General features: G+C 45.8%; 1 protein-coding gene across 6 annotated transcripts in view; it reads right to left on the bottom strand.

The window, feature by feature from the left end:
* The window catches only part of CELF1 (CUGBP Elav-like family member 1), a 66,711-nt gene extending 44,629 nt beyond the window's left edge, over nucleotides 1-22,082 (bottom strand). For 5 of the 6 annotated variants that reach the window (XM_029058962.2, XM_029058964.2, XM_029058966.2 and 2 more), the window contains exon 1: nucleotides 21,980-22,082. The gene's annotated coding sequence lies outside the window, so the exon portion shown is untranslated. Of the gene's footprint in view, nucleotides 1-1,302; nucleotides 1,400-21,979 lie in introns of those variants that run through there. The other variant, XM_029058963.2, reaches the window with a different exon arrangement.
* Nucleotides 22,083-25,291: the final 3,209 nt, after the last annotated feature.

Raw genomic sequence — 25,291 nt, 5'->3', positions numbered from 1 at the left:
TTCGAATCTATGAATACCTGATATAATCTGCTGGACCTCCCCCCTCCAGTAGAGGCCCAATAAAAACAATTGACTGATTAGAGTGAATGGGGAAGTGTCAGATGAGGAAGATGAGGCAGAATCTTCCACCCCCGGCAGTTTTCAGGATAATTCTGGAATCAGTTTTCAAAGATTCTCACCACGAACCTTAAAAAAAAAAAGTGGGTGCTTATATAAGTCGAAAAGATGGCCAAATGTGGGATACGTATTGGAAAAGACTAGCAGTGCAGCTCAAAAGAACGTTACAAAGCCTACCAAGCCCACTACTGCAATACTACGGTTTTCAGAAAGGTACACACTTACAGCTAAATAACCTCCAGCCACAAGCACAACTAGTTCACAGAACCACCAACCAGCAGGTCTTGTTTTCAACTGCACATATTTGGACAGCCAGAAAAAACTGAAGGGCACTAATACAAAGAAGCAAACCAAAAAGGCTATGCAAAAACAATCTACTGAAAGTGAAATTCCCCTTGTACCTTCCTTTAATTAGAACGTCTCCAAAAGCCTCTGGAAACGACGACAACCCCCCTTAGCCCCCAACCAAAAACCAGGAGGTGAACGGGGAAGGTGTCTGATTTTCCTGACCACAGAACCAGACAAACCGTACCAGTATTTGACCCAAATTCCCTGTGGCGATAGGTAAGTCGAGCCATTTTTCTGAAACTCCCTTTCCCAAGGGGGATGATTCAAAGCTCAAACAAAGAAAGGGGTGTGATGGGCTAACACACAGCACATCTTTAGAAAGCACTCTGAAGAATTTAAAAGTCCAAGGTAAACGCTAAACAAGAGTCAGTAGAAAAGAACAACAGCGGCACCGCGAAGCGAGACCTCGACATGCAGACGGTGTAAAATGAGAACTTTCGAGCCCTTCCTAATAAGGCATTCCATACAGTCCATTTCTCAGCATCGGCTCCGGGAATCGGCTCTGCCCTCACTCACCCTATGCCAGGTACAACCGCGGCACCTCCTTTCGGGAGGGTCTCGCCCCTTGCGAGCCCATACTATGTCAAGCAGGAACAGCAGGTCCAGACCTACCCTTGACGTGAATATTTTTTTTTTTTAACGAGGGGTCCAAGGACCACTTCTTGGCTTCTGGCCCCACATCCAAAGGTTCGGCAGCATCGCCTTACTACTGTACGGAGAACCTGCTCCCCACACATTCTGCCAGACAATCGCAGGGCTCCTCTCCCCTCCCGGCTTCCGAAACACGGTTTCTAACGGTTTAAAATGGACAAGACGGAGAAATACTCAACGGATCACCTCTTCCACTGGGGAAAACCAGTCCTCCACAGATACGCACACAGACAGACAGACGGACGCACGCAAGGACACAGACTGCAAGCCTCGGCTCTGACAGCCGGAGCGGCGAATGCCAAGAGCCGGTGCACGGGGCCAACCACACGGCCTAGCTAGTGTGCCGAGCCCGCCGCCGTCGCTGCCGCTGGACAAATATAGAAAGCAGAAAGTGGAACAGCAGCTTCAGCAGAACGGATTCTGCTCAGCTCTCGGAGAGGGAGGAGCGGGGAGCTGAACAGCTTTACCCATACATGGTCGCTGAAAAGGGGCCATCCCTGAAAGCCGCACAGGCACAGACACACACACACACACACGCACAGAGACACACGCGAGCACGCACACACATTCTCTGTGTCAGACTGCTCTGGATGAGAAACAGAAACAAGGAAAAAAAAAATAAAAGGTATATGAACGGAGCCTTAAATAAGGTCTGACATTCCATTTTGGTGAAAGGAGCATAGTGAAAAACTTACTGGGTGTGATTCCCACTCATCAACTCGACGGTGAGGAGGAGAGTCGGATTCATCACCTCACTCCGGGAATTTAACGTTCCGGGCAAAATCGGCATTTGCTTGGCGTGGCCTCTCAGACCTGGGCCCTGATCTTCACGGGCCAGGCCTGCTGCTTTCAGTGGGACCTGCCTAGTCTCTCTCAATTACACCGTTCTAAAAAAATAATCTGTGTTACCGGTGATCAATGGGCTACCTTTTAAATAAGCTTTCTCTAAAAGACTATTTTTGCGTTTGTTGACTGATGTACACCAAGATGCATTTCTGATTAAACAGAAGCTTCCTTCCTAGCAAGTGTTAATAATGGAAAAAACGGCCACTGGCTTTTATTGCTTGACTTGGAATCTACTCAGGACATTTTTTTTGTTTGTTTAAGCCCAAGGAAAGGCTTAAATCACACCTGGTACTCGAACTATAGTCTATAACAAACAGAAAAAAACTGTTTGGCCGTAACAGGTCGCTGACCTATATGGCTATGTGAAATGATGCTGCATAGGATCGTGGTCCTGTACTAGATGACGTTGGGTGATTCAAAACCTCAAAATTCAAGAAATAGATGGCCAAATCACCTCTCTAGGAAGCCATCAAAATTATCTTCAGGTGAAAATTTAAACCTATAAGATGGTGCCTGCGCACTGCAGCCCAACACCTGCCTTTGAGATTAACAACACATCACACTAGCAACAATCCAATGTGCAGTACGTAAACTTTTTAGAGAAAAAATCTGTCTAAATATTAAAATACATTTAGATTCTAAAGGGAGGCATTTTAACATTTTTCGCTTGGAATTTTCAGAAATATCTGGTATACGTGAAGCTTCATAACTTGGATCTAATTTAAAAAGCTTACATATCTGAGTGCGACTAGAAGAATGGACAAGGAAAGGAAATACATGAAGGGGTGAGAAGAGAAGGTACTTCACCTAGGAACTCTGTTGTACTGGTAAATAATCGGTGAGACCTGCAGTTCCAGCTATGTTTCTGGTCATCTGTCCCCTCTCTCTTTCCCACGGCCATCCGTATATTTCTCTTGTATTACAATGAAGGAACCCATTGTAATATTATTAATCCTCCTTTTCCCTTCTTAAAACTTTGAAAGAACAAAAGTCTGACATTCGGCAAGTTATTGTGCTACATTTGGCAAAAGGTTTATGTCAAAATAATTACTGTTAAGCACATAACTACACACTTTGTAGAGATTTCTAGTGCTATCCTCCACAGGGAGCCAGGGGCTGGGTGAGAAGGAAACATATCTGCCTCCTCCTGCCCTCGCCCCAGGGCTCTTATCTGACGTGAGGCCTGGGGTCCGTGTCCGCACCCTGAGGGAGTAACTTCTTTAGGACAATTGCAGAGTTACAGCCGCCCTGGGTTTTCTTATGCCCTGGAACGTGCACCAGAAATGAGGTTATAATCCCATTTCTTCCATTATTTTTAAACGGTATTTATAGCCACGATTCTAAGCACTGGGGTAGATACAAGATCGTTGAGTTGTCGATCTTGTCGATATTGTCAACCTCTGCTCACGCTCTTAATCCCCATTTTACAGATGTTAAACTCAGGGTCACACAGGAGGCAAGTGGAAGAGCCAGAATTAGAACCCAGGTCCCCTGACTCCCAGGCCCGTGCTCTTTCCACTAGACCACGCTGCTTTTACTGCTTTGATTCCAATGACTTTAAAAAATCATATTGCTATTACAATATACAGATGTTGGATGTGGGAATTCTAACACAATACAGCCAGAGGATTTAAGACTCTCATTTCATCTTCAAAACGAAAGATATTATGAGCATCTGATGATGTTGATCATGTTATTTATTAAGCACGTATATTACATGATGAGGAAATGCAAATAAACAAAAGTTTAAAAACCACCCCTGCCCCACAGGGGGCTCACAACTTAAGTGGGGGAAGACAAAAATGTGGAAAAAGGAAATATTGTAAAAACAGTGATGATATGAAAACGCTGAATCCAGAAGGGGTTTTCAAACACTGGTTTTTTTTCCAACTTTTCCAGAGAAAGTGAATCTGGAAAAGGCCGGTCTCCTCCACAGGAGTCTAAAGAGGGTTTATTTTTGTGGTGGTGTTGTTGCTCTTTTTTAAAAAAATATGGTATTTATTACATGCTTACTAAGTGCCACTGTTCTAAGTGCTGGGGTAGATACAAGCTAATCAGGTTGGCCAGAGTCCGTGTCCCACCTAGGGCTCACAGTTTTAAACCCCAATTTTCAGCCGAGGTAACTGAGGCACAGAGAATTTAAATGGCTTAAGACAAGTGGCAGAGCTGGAATTCGAACTTAGGTCCTTCTGACTCCCAGGCCCTTGCTCTAGCCACTAGGCCACAGTGGTTCTTGAGATGTGATCTGCTTAGTCAAATTCCAAAATTTAAACGGTCAGACAACCTTCACAGCGTTTGCCCTTTTTGATTTGAGATAGCAAAGGTGCTTAGGGAGGTTTGGGGAGATCGGGTAATGTCTCAGTCAAGAAGAAATAAACCAGGTTGATCAAAATAAGAGAAGCAGCATGGCTCAGTGGAAAGAGCACGGGCTCGGGAGTCAGAGGTCGTGGGTTTGAATCCCGGCTCTGCCACTTGTCAGCTGTGTGACTGTGGGCAAGTCACTTCACTTCTCTGTGCCTCAGCGACCTAATCTGTAAAATAGGGATGATGACTGTGAGCCTCACGTGGGACAACCTGATTACCCTGTATCTACCCCAGCGCTTAGAATAGTGCTCTTCACATAGTAAGCACTTAATAAATACCAACATTATTAAAATAAGAAGAAAAATTAACCTTTGCAGATTCCTGGTCAAACTGAACTGGCATTAGTTTGAATGTCCTGAGATCTGTTTAAATGATATCTCTGGAATGATGTGATGTTACAGAGGAATATCTGCCTCTTCTCTGGGACAACCACAAGGGTTCCCCCCAAATTCCTCCCAGCCCCACAGCACTTAGGTATATAGCTGTAATTTTATTTATTTATATTGATGTCTGTCTCCCCACTTCTAGAGTGTGAGCTTGTTGTGGGCCGGGATTGTCACTCTTTATTATTACATTGTACTTTTCCAAGATCTGCACACAGTAAGCACTTAATAAATATGAATGAAGGGGCAAATTGAAAGAATAAGGCTGAGGAAGTCCTCAAGTACATGAGGTTGGGCCTCCGCCACTGTAAGCAGTTTCGTCAGAATTACTTATTGAGCTTCTAAGGCACGCCACACATTACCGCTAATAATAATGATGATGGCATTTGTTAAGCGCTTACTATGTGCGAAGCACTGTTCTAAGTGCTGGACCATTCGAGACCTTGGGGATTGAGAGAAAAAATGTAGATGTGTCTGCCCTCAAGCTTCTTCCCAGCTCTCCATCCGCTTGCCCCCTCCTACCTCACCTCCCTTCTCTCCTTCTCCAGACCAGCCCACAAACTCCGCTCCTATGCCGCCGCTCACCTCCTCACTGGGCCTCGTTCTCGCCTGTCCCGCCGTCAACCCCAGGAGCCCTTCCCAAACCGAGCCCCCCTTTTCCTCTGCTCCTCCTCCCCTCCCATCACCCCGACTCCCTCCCTCAGCTCTACTCCTCTCGCCACCCCAAAGCACTTGTGTATATATGTACATATTTATTATTCTATTTATTAACAATTTGTATATATCTATAATTCTATTTATTTATATTGATGCTATTGATGCCTGCCTACTTGTTTTGTCGTCTGTCTCCCCCCTTCTAGATTGCGAGTCCATTGATGGGTAGGGATTGTGTCTATCTGTTGCCGAACTGGACTTTCCAAGTGCTCAGTACAGTGCTCTGCACACAGTAAGCCCTCAATACATACGACTGAACGAACGAAAGAAAGAAATGGTGGCCTGAGAGAAGCGGGGCCTGCAGGCTGGAGCTACAATTCTAGTGGAAGGAGAGGAGACACCCATGCAGACAGTTCTGTTGTCCCTAGGCACAGAGCCCGGGAATGATACAGAGGTAAAAGTTCAAACAAATTATAATAATAATAATTATATTTGTTAAGCATTTACTATGTGCCAAGCACTGTTCTAAGCGCCAGGATAGTTACAAGGTGATCAGGTTGTCCCATGTGGGGCTCACAGTCTTAATTCCCATTTTACAGATGAGGTAACTGAGGCACGGAGAAGTTAACTGACTTGCCCAAGGTCACACAGCAGACAAGAGGCGGAGTCGGGATTAGAACCCACGTCCTCTGACTCCCGAGCCTGGGCTCTTTCCACTAAGCCAGGCTGCTCCTCCATGAGAAAACAGGCAAATAGGGAAACCACTGATAATTGAATAGAAACTAAAATTTCCACAGTTAAACACGAGAAATAAGGGCTCCCGGTGAAGTCGCCCGGGAGAGCCCGGTGAACCACCGCCACGCGCACAGTGCCACGGGCAGGAAATTTACCCCCATTATGCCACTGTCTCAGAAGGTACCTCTGAAGTAAGATAACCCTCTGCTTAGCGGCCGCCCAGCAGGAAAATGGTTAAGAGCAGCTACCCGCTTCGATTATGCTGTGAAGCGGGGAACAGTAACCAGAGACAAGAGCAGCAAAAACTGGGGCATCACAGATTGGAACGGAGGAGGACGATAACAGGCCTGCTAACAAAGAACCTGCCCGTCCTGCCGGCCAGAGAGTCGATACCTGAGAGTGGCTACGGCCTTCAGCCTCAATTTGTAAAAAGCATTTCAGGTGCAAGGGTTAGAGCTGGCCTCGATCAAAGGGTTGACGAAAAATGAAAAACCACTTCTGTTACCGAAACAATTAAGGCTGCATTTTTTTTTTTAAAGTCAAGAAAAGCAGCTCGGGTTCTCATGGCAACATGTCACCACACTGCTGTAGAGAGAGCACATATTTAGAAGCCTAACTCGTAAACCCAAAATGTGGCATATGTGCCGCGTGGGCGACATTATTCTGGGAGTTCTAACTTCGAGACGTTCAAACTTCTTTTATAATTTTGCAACTTCGGGGATGACATAACAGAATCAAGTATGCAGAAGGTGAAAGCCTGAGGAGGAGGAGGAGGAGGAGAAGGCACAAAGAGCACTGAGGTAAAAGGCTGAGGGAGAGAAATTTAGGCTGAAGGGAGGGAAATCTTTCCCCACACAGCTCTCTCCTTCTACGGGTCAAGTGCCAAACGGGATAAAAGAGACCAGAGGGAGTTCTTTTATGCAGCCCCGATTGAGAGAATGGACACAGCCCACATGGGAATGCATTGAAGGGAATCAGTCACAATGGTTACCCATCGACGCCGGATAAGATCTTAGATATTTTTGCTTTCTCGTTTCTCTGATCTCTTCGGCTTATTGTGGCACTCAAGCGGGGGGCTGCACTGAGCCAGAAGCACGATAAAAAAGAATTTGTAGTGCTGGAGTCAGGTGACCTGCCCGTTACCGCTTCACTAGGTGAACCGCTAAACACAGTCACCATTTTTACCTAGTGGAAAGGACGAGGGCCTGAGAGTGGATCTGGGTTCTAATCCCAGCTCCACCACTGGCCTGCTGTGTGACCTGGGGCAAGTCACTTAACATCTCTAGGCCTCCGCTTCTTCATCTGTTCAGTGAGGATAAAATACCTTTTCTCCCTCCCCCTTAGGCTGTGTGGGGCAGAGACTGGGCCTGACCTGATTATCTTGTAATAATAATAATAATGTTGGTATTTATTAAGCGCTTATCATGTACCAAGCACTGTTCTCAGCATTGGGGTAGATACAAGGAATTAAGGTTGTCCCACGAGGGGTTCACAGTCTTCATCCCCATTTTAATAATAATAATGTTGGTATTTGTTAAGCGCTTATTATGTGCAGAGCACTGTTCTAAGCGCTGGGGTAGACATAGGGTAATCAGGTTGTCCAGGTGAGGCTCAAAGTCTTAATCGCCATTTTACAGATGAGGTCACTGAGGCCCAGAGAAGTGAAGTGACTTGCCCACAGTCACACAGCTGCCAAGTAGCAGAGCCGGGATTCAAACCCATGACCTCCGACTCCCAAGCCCGGGCTCTTTCCACTGAGCCACGCTGTTCTTACAGATGAGGTAACTGAGGCCCAGAGAAGTGAAGTGACTTGCCCAAGGTCACACAGCTGACAAGTGGCAGAGCTGGGATTAGAACCCATGACCTCTGACTCCCAAGCCCGGGCTCTTTCCACTGAGCCCACGCTGCTTCTCTAATATTGTGCTTGGCACATAGTAAGTGCTTGACAAATCCCACAATTATTATTATTATTACTAATCTATTTACTTAACAGGGGAGGCAGCATGGTGTAGGGGAAGAGTGCCAATCTGGGAGCCAAGAGACTGGGTCTGGGTCCAAGTTCTGCTACCAGCCTGCTGTGTAACCTTGAGGGAAGTCACTTAACCTCTCTGAACCTCAGTTCCCTCATCGGGAGAGTAGGGATGACTTTCTACTTACCTTACAGGGTGGCTGAGAGGGCAAGAATGGGATAATGTGAGAGTGTTTGGGGAATAAAAGCACTTTACAAAAACTATGGTATTAAGAAATGCTCTAAGATTATTTGTTAGTCACTGTGTGGGGAGGGGGGAGGCATGGGGGTGTGGCAAAGCTGAGGAAAATGCATCTGTGAGAAAACCAAAAAGAGCTCAACCAAAGATAGGAGTAAACAGGTCCCCAAAAGTTTACGGTGGTACACAAAATCAGGTAACAAATTAGTTAAAAATATGACATGTGTGTGTGAGGTGGGAGGAGGTGGGGAGGGCATCTGTGGGTTTATATGAGAGAAAGAGAGAGAATGATAACCTCTAGACTAGAATAAAGAAACTGATGAATAGTCAAGAAAATTATGATTCCCCATTAATTTAGAGCAGGAAGTGAAAATAATAATACATTAAGCGCTTACTATGTGCCAAGCACCATTCTAGGTGCTGGGGTAGATACAGGGCAATCAGGTTGTCCCACTTGGGGCTCAGTCTTCATCCCCATTTTACCGATGAAGTAACTGAGGCCCAGAGAAGCGAAGTGGCTTGCCCAAGGTCACACAGCAGAAAAGTGACAGAGCCAGGATTAGAACCCATGTCCTCTGACTCCCAAGCCCGGACTCTTTCCACTAAGCCACGCTCCTTCTCTAGACATTGGAACGGTCCATCGAAACTGATGGACAAGAACGTAAAAGAGGTAACCCTGCACGGAAGGAGGATCGGAGATGGACAAAGACGGATCAGAATCTTCTCCGTAGAGAAAGCGTCTCCCCAAGTGTGATCTCCAGGTGGTCCATCGTCATGCGGCCACAGAAGCAGGGTGAGGGAAGAACTGACTAAAGCAAAAGGAAGAGCTGTGTTCTCCCTTTTGACTACCCCCTAAAAGCCAGAGGTGAAAATGAACCCCAGTGTTAGGTGGTCCTCGGGGTCCCTTTACCCACCGAGGGGTCAGAGAACGAAGCCTCCTTGAGAAAACACTGAACCGGAAACAAATGGGCAAATCATTCTGGGAAGCAGCAGAGCCTAGCGGACAGAGCACGGGCCCGAGAGTCAGAGGTCCTGGGTTCTAATTGTCATACTGCCACTTTAATAATAATAATAATAATAATGTTAATAATAATGTTGGTATTTTTTAAGCGCTAAGTGCAGAGCACTGTTCTAAGCGCTGGGGTAGATACAGGGTCATCAGGTTGCCCCACGTGAGGCTCGCAGTTAATCCCCATTTTACAGATGAAGTCACTGAGGCAAAGAGAAGTTTAGTGACTTCCCACAGTCACACAGCTGACAAGTGGCAGAGCTGGGAGTCGAACCCATGACCTCTGACTCCGAAGCCCTAGGCTCTTTCCCCTGAGCCACACTGCTTCTCACTTTGCAGTGTGAACTCGGGCAAGTCGCACCTCCTTTGCACCTCAAGTTTCCTCAACTGTAAAACAGGATTCAATACCTCTTCTCTCTCCTACTAGACTTTGAGCCGCGTGTGGGAGTGGGACTGTGTCCGACCCTATTTTCCTATATCCACCCCAATGCTTAGAACAGTGCTTGATGCGTAGTTAGTGTTTAACAAACACTGTAATTAATTATATCTCAAACTGGTCTGGAATCATATTCTATTTATGGTAAATGTCTGATATGAATAGAAAAGGAGGAAAATGATCATGGAGATGGGGATGGGGGAGATCACAAACAAAATACCCCTTCAACAAACCAAAAAAAATCAACCCTTCACTTTCGTGTGAAGTCTCAAACTTAAAAAAAAAAAAAAAGAAAAATATCCTAAATCCAGATAATGCAATCACACTGCAGCAATTGGCAAATTAAATATAAACCACCATAACACAACATGCACATTGGGCATTTTTTGGATTCCAATATCTCTTAAATTCTTCTTACAGCTAAATTTAGTCCCCTCATTTTATAAAGCGTATCACTGAATGCATTCAGCTCATTATGTATTTCCTCCCTTTCTTTTCCACATTTCCTTCCAAATGAGGCCATGTCTTCCAGGTTTTGATGTTTTTCTCCCAAGTTTTTATAAGGTATAATTCCCATATAGGATTATTTCTCACTGAATGTTAGATCACAATCCCCTATGACAGCCTGAGAAGTGTCATGATTGAAAGTAGTGAGCATTTGTGTTGGCAATCCTGTGGCCCTCACTTAAATTGCCCTGTACTTTACAATTGCTGCTTCCTGGACAAAAATACAAAGGTATTGAAAAACTTTTTACACGTCACATGAACCTATTTTAGGTGGATTTCTTTATCCTTTCTTGCCTTGGCACCCACCTTTTCCACTACTTCCTCATCAGAACAAGGTATCTTTTTGTAAAGTGACCAATTAATGGAACATAAAATGCAAAGGAAATCAAACACTGTAAAGTCTCAATTGAACCCTGCAAGGACAGTTCACCTCATAGCTTCTGACTTACGGATTTGCTCTGAACTCCCAAGACGGTTTCATAGAGACAAATCGTAAATTAAGAGGTTGTTACCATGGGGATCAGCTAAGACGAAGGGGAGTGGATTTTTTTTTTAAATGCTATTTGTTAAGGGCTTACTATATGTTCCAGGCACCATACTAAGCTTGGGAGTGGACACATGACAACCAGATTAGACACAGTCCCTGCCTGTCCCAGAAGGGACTCGCTGATGAGGTAACTGACGCACAAGTTAAAAGACTTGCCCAAGGTCACAAGGCAGGCAAGTGGCCGAGCCAGAGTTAGAACCCAGGTCCTTCTGACTCCCAAGCCCATGCTCTATCCACTAGGCCACACAGCTTTGTTTTATTTTCGGGGGGCGGGGATGACACTGGAGGGAAAGTATTTTAATATTTAGTAGAAACAAGTGTTTGATTTTGATTTTTTTTCTTTAACAGACGAAGGTTATTACCAGTTGTTTTCATTTGGGTGCCTTAGTTCTAGACCTGGCCACCTAGAGATCACTCTTTGCGAGTATTTAGTTTATTGTGTGAGCTAAACTGCACGGTTCTCCAACCATAAAGTCTCCCTAAATGCCTTACAGCGCGAAGTACAATGACTGCACTCAAATTAACTGCAATAGTAGCATTTTAAAAAGAGCACTTTAGCACAACATTAACAATCTAGCGTTCTGGGCTCAAACCATCCGTAGGCCTGTTAAGAATTGTCCAGGAACGAAAAAGATTCCGGGGCAAAGCTCGAGAGTGCATTCCGAACATAAAAGCCTTTTTTCTCCCCCAAACTAATATTTATTTATTGAGCACCTGGGTGTGCACAGTTCTGTAATAGGCACTGCAAGTTCCAAACCCACATCCATTTTGTCATCGGGAATTCTGCACACTGGAATAGAGTACGCGCTCAGAATGCATAAGCCCAAAAGATAAAAATACCAAAGAAAAGACTTCTGATTTTAATAGATGATAAACTGTTACGGAATCCCATATGAACACTTCTGGGGTCTCAATTTTGAGATTCTGACCACAGCTGTGCCAAGCAGATCTGTGAGGTCACTTTTACATTTCGTTTGCCAGCTCCCATCACCACAATCTAGAAACAAATTAGGTCGGTAAAAAGGAGTGTTGCTTTTTTTTTTTATTACACTTGTAAATGTACCCAGAGGCCATTAAGCAGTGGCAGCATCCAATAAATACATTAACTATATAATAAACTTTGCATCTTTCAGTAATTATTTCCCATAAACCTGGAAAGAGAAGACTGAAGAGCAAGACTTGGGATAGTTTCGCCCCAGGAGTTCGAGCGCAGAGGCCGAAATGAAAGGCTGCTTAGCCAGAGGACCCATAAAGGTGCCTACTGCCAAGTTCCCTGCTCATTTTTACTACTGGTTTACAACGTCCTGGGTTTTATTTTAAATGCACGTTAACCCTTGTCCCCTCCCTGCCCCCACCAAAAAGCAGAGCCCCAGGAATGACATTTATTCCTTGAAGCAGCAATCACATACAACTGTCTTTCCAGGAGTCTTAGTTGTTTTTTTTAAATCTAGGCTTCTGGCTGTTTACTCTTTCTAGTCCATGACTTTCTAGTATTAAAGTGTCCCCAACAAGCTCAGTATTTTACGACTTTGCCTCACCCAATCTGAGGTAAAGGAGTCCCATCCCCTTAACCAATTACCAATTCTATGACAATTCTCCTTTTTCAACATCCCCGAATCGCACAAGCAACTCACACTACTCTGCTCTCCTTTAATTCCTTATCCATTGTCATAGCTTGGCTCCTCTTGGCAATTAGAGCTTTCTACGGCTCTTCCACCAATTAGCTTTCCCTTCATGTAGAAATGCTTCCCCCCCCCCAGTTGGATCATATTTTGACATTCCCACTCATTCATACTACAATAAAACTTCAGGATGCTTTCCAGAAGAAGGTTCTTTCAATTAACATACAGGAAAAAAATGCTTTCCGTAGGTGACATCGATTTATGGAGCTTTTCGAATTTAATGGAAAATATTACATAAGGAATATTTAATTGTCCTTCCTGGGACATCCCCCACTTTAGTATCTCCGAAAATGGACCTCGATGCGGTACGTCAAACCATTAATAAAGGTATTAAATGAGATGGGCCCAGACACATTCCATCAACTGGGCGTATGGCCATTTAATATCATCCTTTATTTACAGGCTTCCTACTCATGTTCACTCTATATTACTGCATTCCTCTCAAGCCAATCTAAACTGTGTTCAATCTCACGACCCTATAACAAACGTGGTACTGTATTTTATCTTTAGTCTGTATCTACACCCTCTTAGTACATTCAGTTCTCCTACAATAAGTAGGCTATTTGTTATGCGCTTACTTTGTATCAAGCATTGTTCTAAGTGCTGGGGTAGAGACAAGTTAATTAGGTCAGACGGTCCCTGTCCCACTTGGGGCTTGCTATCTAAGCAGGAGAAGCGGCATGACCTAGCGGAAAGATCACGAGCCTGGGAGTCAAAAAGACTCGGTTTCTAATCCCAGCTTCGCCATTTGGCTGTCGCGTGACCTTGGGCACTTCAGTTCTCTGTGCCTCAGTTACCTCATCTGTAAAATGGGGTTAAGACTTGTGTGCCTCGTGTAGGACATGAACTGGGTCCAAGGTGATTAGGTGTAAGCACTTAACGACATTGAAAAAAAAAATATGAGGGAGAACAGGGATTGAAATCCCATTTTACAGATGAGGAAAAGGAGGCACAGAAGTGAACTGACTTTGCCCAAGGTCACACAGCAAGCGAGTGGCAGAGATGGATTAGAACCCGGGGCCTCCGACTCCCAGGCCCATGCTCCTTCCACTAGGTCTTGTGGCTGCTCGTAGAAGTAGGAGTTATTTTCTTGGCAAAGTCTGCGTTCTTTGATGGATGCTGCCTGTACAACCGTTTCTTTCCTGTGCATTCCCACCAGACAGATGCATGCTGTCACGAGAACAATCCCCAATAGTTTTCTTTCCAAAATGCCCACAGAAAACATGCTTAATGGAAGAACCAAGTAAATTCTGTCCAAATAATATGGATTGTAATCCCTTTAGACCAGAAGGGCACTGACAGTGTCTACCAACTTGACTGTACTTTACTCTCCCAAACACTACCATGGCTTAGTTGCAAGAGCCCGGGCTTGGAAGTCAGAGGTCGTGGGTTCTAATCCCGGCTCCGCCACTTGTCTGCTGTGTGATCTTGGGTATGTCACTTCACTTCTCTGTGCCTCAGTTACCTCATCTCTAAAACGGGGATTAAAAGTGTGAGCCCCACCTGGGACGACCTGATAACCCTGTTAACTACCCCAGTGCTTAGAACAGCGCTTGGCACATAGTAAGCGCTTAATAAATACCATGATTATTTCATTGTTATCATTATACTTAACACAGCGCTCTGCTCACAGGAAGCGTTTAAAAAATGCCACTGATTATAAAGAAGAGTTCCCTCAAGCTCTCTTTCTGTAATAGCAAGACACCTTTGTTACCTGGAGGCTCACAGGCCTAAAAGGAACCATTACTAACGATTAATAATGAAGGACCTAATAATAATGAAGAAACGAGTTCTGAAGTCTGGCAGAGTAAAAGAAGAATGAATTCCCGGAACAAGAATCCTTAAAAGAGAAAGCCAATTTTATACGAGCTGGGAAGCAAAAGTTTAGACATTAACAACAGTCGATGCATCATCACAAAATACATCATAGAGGGGAAGAGTGATTTCTCAAATGCTCGTGCAAAAATTTAGTTTTTTCAACCCATGAAATTCAGGAGATGGCTCACAGTGGCAAAACAAAAATAGAAACACTGATTTACCTCGTGGAGATTAGTCAATCAACTACCTAAAGTCGAAGAGAAGTAAATGCTCACTTTTCTCCAATGGCAACCAGAATCTAAAATCTTATATTGTACCCAGAAAGAGGTATAAAGCAAATTTACAGTGCAGGTATTCCTTTCTCAGCTACATCTACAGCTTGTCCAAACAGTATGGAATTAGAAGTGAAAGTGAAAGAAAACATTACCTTAGATAAGTAGAGGGGGGGAAAGGAAGAATACCAACAGAGATTAAAGTTCTGTAAACTTAAAAACCCTGCTCGCCCAATTTTGTGTGATTCTATCCTAATAGCTACCAGCACTATTAGTAAATAACACTAGAGAAGCAATGTGGCTTAGTGGAAAGAGCATGGGCTTGGGAGTCAGAGGACGTGGGTTCTAATCCCGGCTCCGCCACTTGTCTGCTGTGTGACCTTGGGCAAGTCACTTCACTTCTCTGTGCCTCAGTTACCTCATCTGTAAAATGGGGATTAAGACTGTGAGCCCCGCGTGGGACAACCTGATTACCTGTATCTATCCCCAGGGCTTAGAACTGTGCTTGGCACATGGTATATGGTAAAGAAATACCATAGTAATTATTATTATTATTCCTAGAGCTCATTTCTACTCCCCCTGCCCTGAAAAACAAACTGGAAGTATAAGGAAAGATACAGTGCTGTAGAAGATGGTGGCCCAGTTTCCAATTTGGCCTTTTATTTGTGGGGAGGGGCACAAGAACATTCTTTTTTAAAAAGTAAAAAAAAATAAATCAGTACCAGAACACCCTATAAAATATATCTTTGGGGCTGAATCTTCTCAATCATTATCGCCTCTGGATGATGGACATTAAAGTAGTTTTCTGCTGCGATCCATATTTTTGGGGAAGTGATCATTGTTTTTTAAATGGCAACCAGCTCTGCAAATGCTGAGAAGAAAAGCAGCACGGCCTGATGGGAAGAACATGGGCCTGGGAGTTAGAAGGACCTGGATTCTAATCCCGGCTCTGCCACTTGTCGGCCACAAGCCCCTAGCTTACTTAACTCTCTGTGCCTCAGATACCTCATCTGTAAAATGGGGATTAAGACTGTGAAGCTCTTGTGGGGCATGGATTGTGTCCAACCTAATTAGCCTGTGTCTACCCCAACGCTTAGTACAGTGCCGGACATATAGCAAGCACTTAAATACCTTTTTTTCTCAAGAAAGGCCGAAGGCAGACTGTCATGGGAGAAACCACTAGCAAGTACCCCAAGAGAGGCCAAAATGCATGTGGATGCTTCTATCAATGGTAATTACTGAGTGCTTACTCTGTGCAGAGCCTGGAAGAGTACATACTACACAAAGAAATATGAAGAGTTTTTTTTTTAAAGAAGGAACTAGGGGAAACACCTTTGGAGAGAAGGATGAAGAAAGCTCTAAATATGGAACTCTAGACTGTAAACTCAATGTGGGCAAGGAACGTGTCTCTCAACTCTGTTGTACTTGACTATCCCAAGCGCTAAGTTCAGGACTCTGTACATACTTGCTCAATAAATACCACCGATGACGATAACTGACACTGATCAGAATGTAAACCTTTCTAAAACGTTATGGATGCTAGATGATCCACCCTTAATCTTGATGGTGGATATAAAGAGGGTGAACATTAAGTAGTTCTTTTAGCCGCCTCTTATTGTTAGAGACAGCACACTGAGCTGGGTGGCCCCTTGGCCTGATGCAGTACTCAGTACAGTGCTCTGCACACAGTAAGTGCTCAATAAATACAACTGAATGAATTGAATGAATGCACTAAGGGCATTTGTGGTACTTTAAAAATTCTGTAAGCAATTTTTGCAAGAAGAATGGACTGGACTCGAAGGGAACTTGTTCCCTTGTTGCCAACTTGTTGCCAACTTGTTCATCCCAAGCGCTTAGTACAGTGCTCTGCACATAGTAAGCGCTCAATAAAAACTATTGAATGAATGAATGAATGGAACGATGCATTCTACAGCCCAAATTGTACCACCAGAAAGACAGAGATTGCCAAAGATTGAAGCTCAGAAAAACTTCCCCACTCTTGCTGCCAAAGGTGGAAATAAAAACCAAACTGGAGTGAAATCTACCATTTTATAGACACTCAACAGGGTGTGTCTATTTGCAAAAATACAAATAACTGGAGCAACTCTTCCAGAAGGAAATTCCAGTCATTTGTAGCTGCTGGAAGTCCTTATGAAGTCAAAGTTGTCCAAGGCAAATTATATAGCAAAACAAAAAACTAACAGCTTAATACAGCTTAAAGCCTTCCTAGCTAGCAAAATTTTTAATATGGTTCACAATTTTGAAATGTTACCTTAATGTTACCTAGCATTTAGGTTGTGAATCCCCTGACGGACCGGGATGGTGTCTAATTCCCACCTGTGTATTCTTTCCCAGGACTAACTACGGTGTTCTGCACATAATAACTGCAGAATAAATACTATTTCTACTGGTATGTAGGCTATCTTTTCTCTAAGCTGCAGAAATTTACAAATGTGAGTATTCATTACTAGAGCAGGGACCAGGCTTTTCATTTTGGAGGAACACTGAAGTATAAAAAGGTTAGACCCATCTTATATACTGAAATCACTTTCAGGTAGGGTTGCCTAAAGGAAAGAGCATGGACTTGAGAGTAAGGAGATCAAGGTTCTATCTAGTCCCAGCTCTGCCCATGATCGGTTATGAGACCTTGGACAATTTACTTTAACCTCTTTGCTCCTCGATTTCCCTTCCCTAAGCCCTCCTTTCCTTCTCCCGCTCCCTTCCGTGTCACCCTGACTCGCTCCCTTTATTCACCCCCGCCCCCCCGGCTCAGGCCCGCAACACTTATGTACATATCTGTCATTTATTTATTTATATTAATGTCTGACCCCCTCTAGACTATAAGCTCACTGTGGACAGGGAATGTGTCTGTTTATTGTTATATTGTCCCCTCCCAAGTGCTCCGTACCGTGCTCCGCACACAGTAGGCCCTCAATAAATACGACTGACTCACCTGGGAAATGAACTCTTGAACTTTGAATTATGGAATTTAGTAAGCACTTACTCCGTGCCAAGAACTGTGATACACACTGGGTAGAAACAGGACACTCACATCAGGTACAACTCCTGTTCCACACAGGACTGGATTTTTGAGCACCTTGCTGGGCAGGGCCTGTGTCTGATCTGATTATCTTGATGTCACCGCAGCGTGTAGTATAGAATAAGTTCTCAAGTACCATAATTATTTCAAAACCCTGCATAAAGTAGAAAGAGGATCCTGGTTATCTCCCATTTTCCATTTCTGTGGGGCCAGGACAAATCCTACTTTAAATGCACTAGCACAATTCGTGCCAATGTCTTCCTCTTTTCTGTAAATTTCTTCCCGATGCCTGTACGCACTGCAAGACTGAAAACTCCTTGAGGACAGGAGGGTTATTTACTGACTCTACAGGACTCTCCCAAATAATTAATCACAGTGCCTGGTCCACATTAGGTGCTCGCTACATACTGACTGATAAACTGACAGGAAGAAGGCCCACCTCCTGGCAGCAAGACCACTTTTATCAATCTCTGTCTTCCCTCAGTTGAAGTTGAGACAGTGCAGATATACCTCCTGGGCATTATCCAGGCGTCTCACAGGCACACAAGGCAGGATGTAAAATTGTGGAACATCCTCACTGATGACCCTTGCATTTAAGAAGCGGCCATATTCATCAAGCCATGTAAGATAGGAAAACGCATCACCATTAAAAGACCGCCTGAACCACCTGTGGCAATTACCGGTCTTACCAAAACATTCCAGCTCATTGGACACTTAAAATCAAAAACCAGAGGTTTTATTTTTCGAGTTAGGCCTCCATTTTCCAAGGGTTAATTATACTGAGCTCGATTCTCCACATCTGCTGAGATTTCCATTACAAAGATGGAGTCAAAAAAGCAAATTTCCACTGTGCTCTTGTTTATTACACTTTGGCCCCACAGAGTCCTCACATACCTAACATTCGCAGATTATCAAGCCACTTTGCGTCTCGACTTTCTCCCTCCCTTTGGCTACTTCGCTGCTCATTAATGGCTTATCGGTGCTTCGCAGCATGCGCTCACACACTGTTGATGATGATAATACAAGAGGCCCAGTGGAGAAAATAAAAGGAGGTGAAATGCAAGTCGGGCAGTTTGGTATTTGTTAAAAATGCTGATAGAAGGTTTGCAGGGGAGGAGAATGTAATTATTGGCAAAAATTAGGTTTGTGGATTATCTGCAGACTCCAGTTTTCCATGTCATCCCTTCTTTCCCATTATCACAAGTGATCAATAGTGAACAGAATATTTTCATTCATTTCATTAGCAGAAAAGGGTCCTACTCTTTAAAGACTCTTCCAAAGTCCCAGAAAAGTAGATTCAGGACTTAAAAGCTCACACAAGTTTCCAAATATCCACTCTTGGAAGTGACAAATTTGTCCTAATGACAAAAAGCTCCAAACACCACAAAACCATACACTTATATACTATGGTAATGGTTTTTTTTTCTGGCTTTTTTTGGGGGTGGAATGGGACAGCTCTCTTTGGAGGACAAGAAGTCAAAGAAGAAAGGAGAATTAAGATGCCAACATATAAGACTCACTTGTAAATATTTAAATGGATTTGTCTATCGCTAATGAAAACACTTCATTTGGAAGGTTAACTTGATAGCGCAATGAACGTTTTTGAAGCCTTCAGGGTGCTACAAACCCAAGACACATTAATTTGCTCCTCTGACTAGGTGTTAGAAAGAGCTTATCTACAGAGCATGGTGCTCTGTGGAAAAACCAGAACGGTTCACTTCCCAGCGACAACAAGCATCCTCCCACTGAAGTCAGAGAGAGAAAGCACCGGAAACCTCTGTATTTCTGCAGCTAAAACCCAACAATAACAAAAAAATCCAGATGTTTTGGAACAAAACCTCTTGTACAGATTAGGCCTCAAAACTACCGAGCAAACAGCTACTCTTCAAGATTTATTCCAAACAGACTTGACTCAAAACCCACTTTAGGTTCAATTCTGGGTTTAGCTGTACTTCGCATTCGCTCTGGTCGTATACACACTGAGAGGTTTAAATGTCTGAAAAATGCCATTACAGAAATGGCAGGAAACCTAGTCTGCTAACTCATCACTTCTGGGAATGGCAATTAAAGAAGCAACAAAGTAAAAATATCAGAACAACTTCAATTTTTAGGCCTGAAGTTGAATTGGGAGTTGGATTACGTTTTCCTGCCCTAATATCCTGCTCTTTGAGACTCCCAATGTCCCCGTGCTCACCTCTTTCTTCTGACAAGAGGTCGGGGTTGTGAAATAGCAAGGACAGCTACGGAAGGGGGGTGGAACAAAACCTCCCCAATCATCAAGCGCTTAGTACAGCGCTCTGCACATAATAAGCGCTCGATAAATACGACTGAATGAATCCCCCAGCACTCTCTAAGCAAGCGCCCACCATTTTTCATTCTCATGGTTGGCTTTTCTTTTTTCTTTTTTAAACATTTCTGAAACCACATGAAAGCATTTTAAAGAGCAAATGTCCTGGACTATCTGCTGAGCTGTCTGAAATGGTAAATATCAAAATCCATTTGAGATGAGAATGCAAGCTCGCCCGATCTACACTACCACTGTGGAGTGCATTAATACCTAAGTAATAGTGCTTTCAGAGAGAACACTCAGGGCCGAAATTCTCCGGCAGCAAATATTACCAGACAGAAAAACCAGCAGCAAGTTGCAAGCGAATGAGTGACCAAGGAAAAAGAGACCGAAACTATGCTCTCTAAGTACAACTGAAACTCTGGGAGCAGGGAAGAGAGTTCCCGAGCTCAAAACCCTTATTATTGGAAATGGAAGGGATGGGCCCAAACCATTTCCAGATTGCGAACAGCCTGGGTAAAAAGGTTAGAATAATCAAAGCCTCTTGTGTCATCCTTTCCCATCGGCACTACCTCAATCTTCATTAAATTCAGGGATCTAAACAGTGAGGCAGAAGAAAAAACACACAACGCTGATTAAAGTAGCCATCCATTAATGACACCGCAGCCCAGCTGCTTTTGCAAGCAGCATCGCACAGTTGGAAACCAGAGACACATATCCAAAGAATCCTGCACGGGAAAACCTCCATCGCCATCAGGTCTTTTCTTGGCATTCACAGGATACACGGAACCCTGTCAGCCGTCAGGCCTACTAAAACGGCGAGCACACACTAAGAACATCCAACTCAACATTACAGCAACTGGACTCCTATTCCCCAGAGTCAAGGGTGGAGAACAAACCTTCAAAAGAAAAGACTGTCATTTTTTTCCCCCCATATGCCTTTACCGTTACAAGGAGAGGAAGCATGCAAATTGAGCTTCTGGGGGCAAATTTTTATATTAGGGAGCAATACGCTGATAGCAAAATGAGACAGAAGAGCAAGAATGCAAATCCAATTTTTAAGATGGATCCACCTCGACATTCCACCACCTTTCCCCACGCAGGGACAGATCCCATCCCAGAAAGGGCCCCCCAATTTTCCTCCCAGCCTTCTCACTGGGGGGAGGGACCCGTGTCTGCTAATTTCCGTTGTATGGTACTCTCCCAAGCGCTTAGTACAATGTTCTGCAAGCTCTCAACCAAACCCTTGACTGACTGACCCTGGGCAAAGGTTAGGAACCGGGTCGATGCACTCATTCACCCAATCGTGGTTGTTGAGCGCTTACGATGTGCAGAGCACTGTACTAAGCGCTTGGCATGCACCATTCGGCAACAGCATCTGCTGGAAATCCCCTCTGCTCCAAGTCAAGTCCTTTTTTAACGTACCTCACTGGGGGACTGAATTCCAATCGTACAGGACGGTGAATTGGGCAAGAGATTTGGCAGGAAAAAGGGGAATAAGGGGGGGGAAGGTTGGGGAGGGTCGAGGTGGATCGGGGTGGGGAGCATGAGAAGCAGCGTGGCTCAGTGGAGGTCGTGGGTTCGAATCCCGGCTCCCCCACTGATCAGCTGGGTGACCTGGGGCAAGTCTGGGCCTCATCTGGAAAATGGGGGTGAAGACTGCGAGCCCCACGGGGGACGCCCTGACCTTGCATCTCCTCCCAGCGCTCAGAACAGTGCTTAGCACCTAGGAGGCGCTTAATAGATACCAACATTACTATTCTTATGAGATGGCCCGGGGTGGAGGAAATTAGCCCGGGCAGCCCACGTGGGGGTGCGAAGGGGATTTAGGCTGGGGGCCCGTTGTTGGGCAGGGAGGGTCTCGGGGGGGGAGGATGGTCCCTTCCAAGCGCTTAGTGCAGTGCTCTGCACCTCGTAGGCGCCCCATGGGGAGGATTGAATGGATGCAGGAGGGGGGAGGCCTCCAGGCGCCGAGGATGGGCGCAGGGGGGGGTGGAGGGGAGCGACCAGGGAAAGCAAGCCCGAGGTCTGTCCTTCCTTCCCGCCGGCCCGTTATCCCGCAGCGGCCGCGCTCACCTGCAGCCGCTCCCGCCCGGGCCTCCTCCTACCTCCTCCTCCCTCACCGCCGAGGCCCGAGTCCCCGAGGAGGAGCCGCCGCCGCTGCCGCCGCCTTCCCCGGCCTGGCCCGTCCCGTCCTGGCCGGTCCTGTCCTGGCCCTCCCCGTCCCGTCCCGCCGCCGGAGTGGGAGCCGGACACCCAAAATGGCGGCACTTCCGGCATCTACCACCGCCAGGGAGGCGGGGGAGGCGGAGGCCGGAACCTACCACCGCGCCGCCTCACGACCTGCCCGGCCCTGCCTTGCCCTGCCCGCACTAGGCCTGACCTAAGCAAGCCTGCCCGCACTAGGCTTGTCCTGCCCAGCCCTGACAAGGCCTGCTCTGCCCACACTAGGCCTGTCCCGCCCACGCTAGGCCAGGCCTGCCCTGCCCATGCTAGGCCTGTCCTGCCCACACTAGGCCTGTCCTGCCCACGCTAGGGTTGTCCTGCCCAGCCCTGACAAGGCCTGTCCTGCCCACCCCAGGCCTGCCCTGCCCTCACTAGACCTGCCCTGCCCACACCAGGCCTGCCCCGCCCACACTAGGCTTGTCCTGTCCACACTAGGCCTGCCCTGCCCTGACTAGGCTGCCCTACCCACACCAGGCCTGCCCTGCCCACATTAGGCCTGTCCTGCCCACACTAGGCTTGTCCTGTCCACACTAGGCCTGCCCTGCCCTGACTAGGCTGCCCTACCCACACCAGGCCTGCCCTGCCCACACCAGGCCTGCCTGCCCACATTAGGCCTGTCCTGCCCACACTAGGCTTGTCCTGTCCACACTAGGCCTGCCCTGCCCTGACTAGGCTGCCCTACCCACACCAGGCCTGCCCTGCCCACACCAGGCCTGCCTGCCCACATTAGGCCTGTCCTGCCCACACTAGGCTTGTCCTGTCCACACTAGGCCTGCCCTGCCCTGACTAAGCTGCCCTGCCCACACGAGGCCTGCCCTGCCCACAGCAGGTCTGCCCTGCCCTGACTAGGGCTGCCCTGCCCAGCCCAGGGGAGGACAATGACAAGGAGGAGGACGACTGAAAGGGAGAAGCAGCACCCCCACCACCACTGCCTGGGGCTGGACGGGCCTAAGCCTCCGGTGGGAGCAAGTCATTCATTCATTCGATCGTAGTGATTGAACCCCTTACTGTGTGCAGAGCATTCATTCATTCGTATTTATTGAGCCCTCACTGTGTGCAGAGCATTCATTCATTCATTCATTCAATCGTATTTATTGAGCCCCTACTGTGACCCTCATTCATTCAATCATATTTATTGAGCCCTTACTGTGGCATTCATTCATTCAGTCATACTTATTGATCCCTTACTGTGTGCAGAACATTCATTCATTCAATCGTATTTATTGAGCCCTTCCTTACTGTCTGCAGAACAATCATTCATTCATTCAATCGTATTTATTGAGCCCTTCCTTACTGTCTGCAGAACAATCATTCATTCATTCAATCATATTTATTGAGCCCTTACTGTGTGCAGGGCATTCATTCACTCATTCAATTGTGCTTATTGAGCCCTTACTGTGAACAGAACATTCATTCACTCATTCAATTGTGCTTATTGAGCCCTTACTGTGTACAGAACATTCATTCATTCAATCAATCGTATTTATTGAGCCCTTACTGTGTGCAGGACATTCATTCATTCATTCAATCGTATTTATTGAGCGCTTACTGTGTGCAGAGCACTGGACTAAGCACTTGGAATGTACAATTCGAACAACAGGGACAGTACCTGCCCAACAACGGGTTCACAGTCTAAAGCGAGCGGGGGGGAGATGGGGACAGACAACAAAACATTCACTCATTCGATCGTATTTCTTGAGCCCTTACTGGGTGCAGAGCACTGTACTAAGCTCTTGGAATGTACCGTGCAGCAACAGAGAGAGACAATCCCTGCCCCACAATGGGTTCACAGTCTAAAAGGGGGAGACAGCAAAACAAAACATTCATTCATTCAATCGTATTTATTGAGCCCTTACTGTGCGCAGAGCACTGTACTAAGCGCTTGGAATGTGCAATTCGGCAACAGATAGAGACAATCCCTGCCCAACCGGGGCTCACAGTCTATACGGGAGTCTAAAGTCGGAACAGTTTCTGAGGAGCCTCTTCAGGAGGGCGGTGGGGCATGGCCACTGGACAGAGCCCGGGCCTGGGAGTCAGAGGTCCTGGGTTCTAATCCCGGACCCACTACTTGTCTGCTGCGTGACCTTGGGCAACTCTCTTTACTTCCCTAGGCCTCACTTCCCACTTCTGTAAAATGAGGATTGAGACTGTGAGTCCCACGTGGTTCCCACATCTGTAAAATGAGGATGGAGACTGTGAGTCCCACGTGGGAGAGGGGACTGTTTCCCACCCAATTTGCTCATATCCACCCCAGGACTTAGTACAGTGTCTGGCACGTAGTTACCACTTAACAAATACCATTATTAAATGATAATCCTGGCTCTGCCACTTGTCTCTGTGACCTTGGAGGAGTCATTTTACTTCCCTGGGGCCTCAGTTACCTCACTGTAAAGTGGGAATTAAGATTGTGAGCCCTTTGCGAGATAGGGACAGTGTCCAACCTAATTAGGTGGTATCTGCCTCAGCGCTCAGAACAGCGCTTGACACATAGTAAGTGCTTAATAAATACTATTATTAATAATAACATATAAAAATAGTACTAATATTCATTCATTCAAGCGCATTTATTGAGCGCTTACTGTGTGCAGAGCACTGGACTAAGTGCTTGGAGAGTACGATTCGGCAACAGATAAAGACAATCCCTGCCCAACAACGGGCTCACAGTCTAGAATGGGGAGACAGACAACAAAATAAAACGACAGGCACCAGTACCATCAAAATAGATCAATAGAATTACAGATATATACACATCATTAATAAAATAGAGTAATAAATATGTACAGATATACACCAGTGCTGTGGGGAGGGGAAGGGGGTAGAGCAGAGGGAGGGAGTAGGGGTGATGGGGAGGGGAGGAGGAGCAGAGGAAAAAGGGGGGGGGCTCTGTGTGGGAAGGCCTCCTGGAGGAGGTGACCTCTCAGGAGGACTTTGAAGAGGGGAAGAGAGTTAGTTTGGGGGATGTGAGGAGGGAGGGCATTCCAGGCCAGAGGCAGGATATAGCCAGGTGTTGATGGCGGGATAGGCGCGAACAAGGCAATAAAGAATAATGATTTATAAATATATAATAATTTATAAACGTATTATTTATAATAAATAGTAAAAGAACAAACCAAATGAGCCCCGACTGGGAACTGGGCAACCTCCTAACGCCACCTCTGTCCT

This window comes from Ornithorhynchus anatinus, chromosome 3 (genome assembly GCF_004115215.2).
Source record: "Ornithorhynchus anatinus isolate Pmale09 chromosome 3, mOrnAna1.pri.v4, whole genome shotgun sequence".
Classification (NCBI taxonomy): Eukaryota; Metazoa; Chordata; class Mammalia; order Monotremata; family Ornithorhynchidae; genus Ornithorhynchus; species Ornithorhynchus anatinus.
Note: the sequence above shows the minus strand (reverse complement) of the source record. Positions and strands in the feature narration are given on the sequence as shown.